Genomic DNA, 9,152 nt, shown 5'->3' with positions numbered 1-9,152 from the left:
TTTACCAAAAACACTAAATTCCGTGCCTTTCTTGGAATAGGTGCCCAGCATATACTAAGTTTTGCAATACTACTGTGATGCTATTAATCGGGGCAGACAGGGCCAGCAATTGCCCACAGAGCAACTTAGTTTTTATGAGAAAAAGCATCTGTCCTCTAGACAGTCAGAGGTCAAAATCAGGGCTCCTGACCTGGTGGGTCTGGCTAGATTTCAGAACCACTTTCAACCCCACTTACCCTCACACTAAGCTCCTCTGCACGGTGAACGACCGGCTCAACTGTACGTGGCAACCTTGGGTACAGGAAACACAAAGATGAATAAGGCCTGATCTCTGCCATAAGGAGCTCATCTGGTCAAGGGGAAAAATCACGTGAGATATCATATAAGTGACATTATAAAGGAATGTGCACATATTATGGGAAGGAGCAGTAAGAGTGAGATGTGATTAAAGATGATAAAGCATGAAACGTGTGACCAGCTTAGGGAAGACTGAATACTCTTGGGCAAGAAAAGACAGGGAGCTTTGTTTCTCTACCCCAGTGGATCCCAAGCCTGGAAGATCACCAGGAACACTTGAGCATGTAAGAAATTACGTGCCCAGAGCAGCTCTCAGGTGAAGCCAGGAACTTCATCATCACAAGTTCCCCCAGGCGAATCCAGTCATTTGCTGGGTTAGGGACCACAGGTGTGAACATCCACTCAGACTCTCCCCCCCAGGACTCAGTTTCTCTTGGTGAAATAATAATGTTCAGAACTTTCTCCCTACGGTAACAAGGAAATGAAAGTTCTGTGGTTGCTCAAGCTGACTGCCCAGGTGAAATTTCGGTTCTGCTTTAGAAACAGAAAGACCATCTGAGAAGGTGACCGACGCACCTGGGGGGTGGGCCACACACAGGGTTGTCTGAGCACTTTTGATCCACCTGTGTGGCTGAAAAGGAAAGAGGCGGCCTGACCGGGAGAATGACCCATGGGCGGGAGTCCTACTCATGAACCCTCGGAGGAAACTGCTCTGGTGTCTCTGACCCTGACAACGATGCCCACACCCTTGAAAGATTCTTCCTTCCTGCTCTCCTAGATTATGACCTTGAGCTGGATACTTGGGGAATTCAGTGCTTGGGTTACCCAGCTGGAAGACGAAGCATGCTCCTAGGATACCAGCAAGGCAGGTGCACGTGCACGCGCACACACACACACACACACACACACACACACACACACACACACAAGAATTGATGGTTTTTTTAAAAATCAATCCCTGGCCAGGGTTCGATCCTACATGCCTCAGGGCAATGAAACCCCTGTGCCACAGCTACTGAGCCTATGCTTCCTGAAGCCCAGGAACCACAACTGCTGACGCCCAGGCACCTAGAGACCCTGTGCTCCCCAACAAGAGAAGCCACTGCAATAAGCCCACGCACTGCTACAAGAGTAGCCCAGGCTCACTGTAACTAGAGAAAGACCATGCACAGCAGCGAAAATCCAGCACGGTCACAAACAAGCAAATAAAATTTTAAAATAAATAAAAAAATTCTGGGGAACCACAGTTCCACCTTCGTACCCACTAGGAGGAGCGTCCACACTGCCGTCTCCTCTCCAACTGTCCCTGCTAAGGACAACACGGAGACTCACTCTACTATTTGAAAACTATTTTTATGTAATTAATGTATGCTTTCCTGTTTATAAATGCCTGATTTCAAAAAAAAAAACAAAAAACAAAAAACGCTCTGGAGAGCTCCCTAGCGGCCTAGTAGTCAGGATTCCAGACTCTCACTGCCATGCCCAGGTTCAGCCCCTGGACAGGGAACTGAGATCCCACAAGTTGCATGGATTCAGCCAAAAAAAGTAATGTTTAATAAAAAAAATAAATAAATAACAAAAAGCTCTGATACCATCATAAGAAAAAAATAATATTTCCCCGAGGTTTATCATATATTGTTCTTAGTTCAAATTACTTGTAGGAATGGAGGTATACCACGATTTTTTTTTTTTTTTTTTTTGCTTTTCTAAAAATGAATACGCTTTACTTTTTAGAGCAGTTTTAGGTTCACAGTCGAGGGGAAAGCGCAGAGTTCCCGTATGCCCCCCTGTCCTCACACAAGCACAACTTGCCCACTGTCGACACCCCCACACCAGAGGGGCACGTTTGTTACAACCAGCCTGGACTGACCCATCACAGCACTTAAAGTCCACAGTTTACATTAGGGTTCACTCTCGGTGTTGTATGGGGTTGCAAAGAGTTGGACGGACATGACTGAGTGACTTTCACTCACTGGAGCTTTTACAATCTGTGGGTTTGGACACACACATAATGGCATGTATCCACCACGGCAGTATAGCACAGAATAGTTTCACTATCTTAGAAAATTCTCTGCCTTCTGCCTATTCCTCCCTCTTGCTGACTGCAACCCCTGGTAATCCTTTTACTGTCTCCATAGTCGTGCCTTTTCCTGAATGTCATATAATTGGAACCAAACTATGTAGCCTTTTTAGACTGGCTTCTTTTACTTAGTACCATGCATGTGTTTCCTCCATGTCTTTCTGTGATCTTGCTATAATCATTTACTAGTTTGATGAGTTTTTTGCTCAAATCTTTCAGATTTTCTACATAGACAATTATGTCAGTTCAGTTTGTTCAGTCGCTCAGTTGTGTCCGACTCTTTGCCACCCCATGAACCGCAGCACACCAGGCCTCCCTGTCCATCACCAACTCCTGGAGTTTACCCAAACCCAAGTCCATCGAGTCGGTGATGCCATCCAACCATCTCATCCTCTGTCATCCCCTTCTCCTCCTGCCCTCAATCTTTCCCAACATCAGGGTCTTTTCCAATGAGTCAGCTCTTCACATCAGGTGGCCAAAGTATTGGAGTTTCAGCTTCAACATCAGTCCTTCCAATGAACACCCAGGACTGATCTCCTTTAGGATGGACTGGTTGGATCTCCTTGCCGTCCAAGGGATTCTCAAGAGTCTTCTCCAACATCACAGTTCAAAAGCATCAATTCTTCAGCTCTCAACTTTCTTCACAGTCCAACTCTCACATCCATACATGACCACTGGAAAAACCATAACCTTGACTAGACGGACCTTTGCTGACAAAGTAATGTCCCTGCTTTTTAATATGCTGTCTAAATTGGTCATAACTTTCCTTCCAAGGAGTAAGCATCTTTTAATTTCATGGCTGCAATCACCATCTGCAGTGATTTTGGAGCCCAGAAAAATAAAGTCAGCCACTGTTTCCACTGTTTCCCCATCCATTTGCCATGAAGTGATGGGACCGGATCCCACCTGGTATAAACCCCACTTGGCCATGGACTGATAACTTCACCAATACTTTAAACACCCACCCCTCTCCCCTACCTTAGTTGGGCCAGGATGGTTGGAGGGACTGGAGTTATGTATTTCCCTTTTCCCACATGGGAGGCTACAGGAGGCTAGAGTTAGGTATTTCCTTTCCCCAAGGTAAGTTGCTGCTGCTGCTGCTGCTAAATAACTTCAGTTGTGTCCAACTCTGTGCGACCCCATAGATGGCAGCCCACCAAGCTCCCCTGTCCCTGGGATTCTCCAGGCAAGAACACTGGAGTGGGTTAGGTTCTGGTAAAACCCCAGTAGGTTAAGCTCTGATGAAATAATTTCTCCTGAGAGCAGGTTTTGCTAAGAACAGAATGCTCTAGCATATTTCCAAGTGGTTCCTTTTCCCCCTCCACCTGCTGGACTTCCGAGTACTTTTCTCCAATATTCACTGGGAGGAACACTGGTACAAAAGTGCGGAGGCCCCCTTATCACTGGGCCCCCCTGGAGCCCTTAACTCTCAGACTTGTCCACACTGACCTTCCAGCAATTTTTCAGTTACAGTTCAGGTTTTTCCATTATTGGGCTTCCCAGGTCGCTCAGTGGTAAAGAATGCCCCTGCCAAAGGAGAAGACGCAAGAGATGCAGTTTCTATTCCCGGGTTGGGAAGATCCCCGAGAGGAGGAACTGGCAACCCACCCCAGTATTCTTGCCTGGAGAATCGCATGAACAGAGGAGCCTGGCGGGCTACAGTCCATGGGGTCGCAGAGAGTCGGGCACGGCTGCGCGCCCACACAGCAGGGTGGCTTCTGCTCCCGGAAGTTGTGATTCTCTGTGTCCACTCATCTGGTGATTTGCTCTGTGACCTCATTTCTTTGACAGATCTAAGACAAGTTTGTTTGTTTTTCTTTTTCAGTTTGTTCAGCTTTTTACTTGCTGTTATGACAGAGCAGCAACTTCTAAGCTCCTTACATGCCAGACGGGAAACTAGAAGTCCTCCACCAGAATTTTTTCAGTACCGAGGAGTCTCTAAAAGGTCTTACTCTGCCCTAGAAGAATTGAATTTCAGTTAACACTTGTCAAGCACCATCTACGAAACAAATGTCTGGTAGATTCGTTCACACTTGTTATCTGTCTCAGCCCGCAGAACAGCCGTGACAGGTAGGTATTAAAATTGTCCCCATTTTACAGATGAGGAAGCTGATACTCGAAACATGTAGATGACTTGGCAAGACTACGTACATAGAAAGTAACAGCACTGAGATTAAAACCAGGTCTTCTTTCAACTCCAAGGCCGGGGAGACGACTTTAGGACACGAAAAGTCTGGAGTGATAATTTTAGAAAATCAGAAGTCTCAAGTGATTTCCGGCTCCCCCTGCTCCTCTGGGACCTCCGCTTGTGTTTGGGTTGGCATGGAGGCGGGGACATTGAGGAAGCTGAGTTCCACCCACTGAATCAAGGCTGTGGCAGAGGCTTGAGCAGCTATGGCCAATGCCATTTAGGTTTATTCTGACTTCCCAGAATAAACTGGGGAACGTCCTGCCAGAATTAACAGACAACAGTCACAGTCCAATTTTAAAAAGTGGTTCTTCCATTTTATTCTTGACTGTACAGACCATAGGTTTATAGCCAGGGTCTAAGCCTCCTCAAGGATCCCAGGGGCATCAGGAAGTTTGTGAACTTCTTGAAACTGTTGTTGCGCTGCATAGGTGTGAGAAAGTGAGAAGAAGGTTTATCTCTTTCATTAAATGTTCAAAGAGTTCTCTAATGCAAACGAGGTTAAAAAATAATTAGTACAGGCTTTGCCCAAGAAGAGTTTGTTTTTAAATGTTCTGACTCCAGCCTAGGGAGAGAACCAGATACTAGTAAAGAATGCAGCAGTTCATATCAGGAAATAATAATCACACTAATACTTCAGTAATTACTTTTTTCCTCTGTGCTGATCGAGACATAGATCTGGCTTTGGTGAAACCAAGAAAAAAAGAAACCCCAACAATTTGTACGGAGACCAAGAGGATGCATCTGTTTCCTGAATCAACCAGATCAAATGAGCCCTGAATCAAACATTGCCTGTGCTGAGGCTCTATTTTCTTCCAAAGAGAGATGAAGCAGTTGCTCTCAAAGGGGTAAAGAAAAAGAAAAACACAGAGAAATAAAAAGTAAGTCTAGGCAAAATAAGAATGATAATCTCTACTTCTGGAGTAATGCCAATGAATTTCTTTCTTTCTTTCTTTCTTTTTCCCCCTTCTTTTATTTTTTTTAAATATACTTTCTTGTCTGTGCTGCACAGCATATGGAATCTCAGTAAGCCCACCAGGGATAAAACCTGCGCCCCTTGCATTGGAAGCATGGTCTTAACCCCTGGACGGCCAGGGGAGTTCCAACCAAAGGATTTTTTGACACAGTGCCTTCTCCAAGCTAAAGTTCCCTCCTAACAGGTATTATTTCTAAAGTGCGTGTAAAGCAGCTCCAGTCTCTGACGTCATACAGTGAAGACTTTGGCTCGGTCTGCCTGGGTTTATTTCAGCAGGTGCTACATCGGGTCCTGCGGTGTCGCCTGCATCTTTCTCCGTCGTCTACGTATCTGCCACCATCGAGTCATGCCTCATCCGTTGGTGTGCTTTCGGCTGGCTCTGCGCTTTGCTTTTTTTCCCTCTGCCTCTGCTGTTCCCTCTGAATGGAACACCCTTCCCTCCCTCGTCCCCCTCACTATCTCCTCCTCAGCCCAAGGGACTCCTCTTCCAGGGAGTTTTTTCCCATCCCCTTCGGAGGAATTTTCTGTCCTTGACGTCTCTGTAGTGCCCTGTGGGCACCCTTATGCCAATACCCAGCGTACCACTGCACTCGAAGCCCCTTGAGGGCAGGAGCTGTGTCTTTCACCTGGGATCTCTAGGTGTGTCTGACACATAAGCTTTTACCAAATACATGTAAAATGAATGAGTAGTTAGTTTCCCATCCGTACCTAATAAGGGATATTAAGTAATAGATGCTTGTGCAAATATCCTGCTGTTGCTACTGCTAAGTCACTTCAGTGGTGTCCGACTCTGTGCGACCCTAGAGACGGCAGCCCACCAGGCTCCCCCGTCCCTGGGATTCTCCAGGCAAGAACACTGGAGTGGGTTGCCATTTCCTTCTCCAATGCATGAAAGTGAAAAGTGAAAGGGAAGTCGCTCAGTTGTGTCCGAACCTCAGCGACCCCATGGACTGCAGCCTACCAGGCTCCTCCATCCGTGGGATTTTCCAGGCAAGAGTACTGGAGTGGGGTGCCATTGCCTTCTCCGATCCTGCTGTTGAAAGTAATCGAAATATTCTCTGTTCCCCTTGCTTCCCCCTCTCAGAACTGGAGATTTTAGAAATACTGACCTCCCAATATCAAAAAGCTCAATTTAACACCCCCCCATATCCACGGAGCTCTAAGAAAAGAATATAATCTGAATTATCATAAGAAAACAGATTATATAATACATTAAAACAAAAGGGAAGTTTTAGATTTTAGTCTCAAAAATATGGTTCCTTTTTCTGTGGATATGACTGTGATGTTCAGGGTTAATGGCAATCATTGACCATTTTTTTTTTTTGAAATCTGCTGCGTGTGACACATAAATTCCTTTAACTATGTGTTTTTCCAAGAAGCTGAATCAGACCTCTTATTTAGTCATCACGATGCTCAACTCTTAAGTTTGAGAAATGTGGTTACAAAACAGAGAGACTATGTAAAGCTTTTAACTTCCTTCCTCCAAGAAAGGTAATAAGTGGAGAGGAAAAAGGAAAACAGACCAGAGATCAGTGACTTCAGTAATTACATCTGATTGGGAAGACCTGAGCCTGCTCTCTTCTCAGTGTGCTTAAGGCAAGTGAAATTAATTGAACCACATACAAGAAGACATATTTAAATCTCAGGAATGAGATTGAAGTAAATCCAAATTTTTAAAGAATACAATAGTTTCTCTCTTTCCTGAAAGCAGGTAGTTGCATAAAATAACCAGCTGATGCTAGAATTCTCATTCTTTTTTTTGTATTGAAATGGGAGAAAAGCGTATGTTTTTAGATTTTAAAGGGACTTTGAAGATCAGTTACTCCAAGCTCTCACTCTCACCCATTCTGATTTGACTCATTATATAATCCCCCTGTCATTATATTCCTGGGGAGCACAGGTGGAATCCTACCTAAAATAGACTTTCTCGGAAGGATTTGGCCCTCTGAATATTTGCCCCAAGGATCATCTAGTCTAAACACCATCATTTCCCTCACAAGGAAGATGACGTCTAAATATAGGCTCCCAACCAGAAGGACCCAAGGCTTTATGATATACAAAGCATGTTCCCATCATTGTATCTAATTCAATAAAGAAAGGTTCAGAGGCTCTCCAGAGTCACCCAACTTGTTAATTATGGAATCTGGACCAGGACTCCTGGTGTTGTATCCTTTCTCCTTCACCATGGTACTTCCTGAAAAGTATCCAAAGTGCTGTTTGTATGGTTCTGAGCAGGGAGTTTGGCCATATCCAGGGATAAAATGGAGTTAAAGATTTCTGATGTTTTGGGACTTCCCTGGTGATCCAGTGGCTAATACTCCGCAATCCCAATGCAGGGGGCTCAGGTATGATACCTGGTCAGGGAACTATATCCCACACAATACAACTAAAAAGATCCTGCGTGCTACAACAGAGATTCCAAGTGCCACAACTAAGACCCAATACAGCCAAATAAATAAATATTTTTTAAAAAGAATCTGATGGTTTACAAGGAAATGAACAAGTCCCTTCATGAGGAGGACACATTGCAAACAGCCCTTGTGGAAACGTGAGACATCTCAAAGCTGAGGAGAATCTGGTGTTATGCTTCATTTTAAAGCTCTTTACAAGATTATAGGAGAGGGTGTGTTGTAAGCATCACTTTCAAATTTAATGTACGTATAGGCATCTCAGGATGGTGCAAATGCAGGTTCTGATTCACAAAACCTTGGGTAGGGCCTGACAAAAGACTGTCCACTGGAGGATACTCCAGTATCCTTGCCAAGAGAATCCCATGAACAGTATGAAAAGGCAAAAAGATATAGCTCCAGAAGATGAGCCTTCCAGGTCAGAAGGTGTCCAGTATGCTACTGGGTAAGAGTAGAGGGCAATTACTAATAGCTGCAGAAAGAATGAGGCAGCTGGGCCAAAGTGGAAATGACACTCAGCTGTGGACGTGTCTGGTGGTAAAAGTAAAGTCCAATGCTGTAAAGAACAATATTACACAGGAACCTGGAATGTCAGGTCCATGAATCAAGGTAAATTAGAAGTGGTCAAGCAGGAGATGGAAAGAGCGAATGTTGACATTTTAGGAATCAATGAACTAAAATACATGGGAATATGTGAATTTAATTCAGATACCATTTTATCTACTACTGTGGGCAAGAATCCCTTGGAGTATATATAGAGTAGCCCTGATAGTCAACAAGAGTCTGAAATGCTGTACTTGAGTGCAATCTCAAAAATGACAGAATGATCTCAATTCATTTCCAAGGCAAACTATTCAACATCACGATAATCCAAGTATATGCCCCAACCACTAATGCTGAAGAAGCTGAAGTTGAACAGTTCTATGAAGATGTATAAGACCTTCTAGAACTAACACCAAAAAAAAGTGTCCTTTACATCACAGGAGACTGGAATGCAAAAGTAGGAAGTCAAGAGAGACCTAGAATAGTAGGCAAATTTGGCCTTGGGGTACAAAATGAAGCAGGGCAAAGGCTAATAGAGTTTTGCCAAGAGAACGCGCTGATAATAGCAAGCACCCTCTTCTAACAACACAAGAGAAGACTCTACACATGGACATCACCAGATGGTCAACACCGAATCAGACTGATTATATTCTTTGCAGT

The 9,152-nt window shown here is 44.4% G+C and overlaps 1 long non-coding RNA gene across 1 annotated transcript; it reads left to right on the top strand.

Annotated features, from left to right (window-relative positions):
- The first annotated feature begins 1,453 nt into the window (after window positions 1-1,453).
- Window positions 1,454-8,050, top strand: LOC132342370 (uncharacterized). Its single transcript, XR_009490725.1, has 2 exons — window positions 1,454-4,447; window positions 5,236-8,050. It is a non-coding gene; the product is annotated as an uncharacterized lncRNA (long non-coding RNA).
- The last annotated feature ends 1,102 nt before the right edge of the window (window positions 8,051-9,152 follow it).

Source organism: Bos taurus, chromosome 15, assembly GCF_002263795.3.
Source record: "Bos taurus isolate L1 Dominette 01449 registration number 42190680 breed Hereford chromosome 15, ARS-UCD2.0, whole genome shotgun sequence".
In the NCBI taxonomy this organism is placed as follows: Eukaryota; Metazoa; Chordata; class Mammalia; order Artiodactyla; family Bovidae; genus Bos; species Bos taurus.
This window is presented reverse-complemented; position numbering and strand designations above follow the sequence as displayed.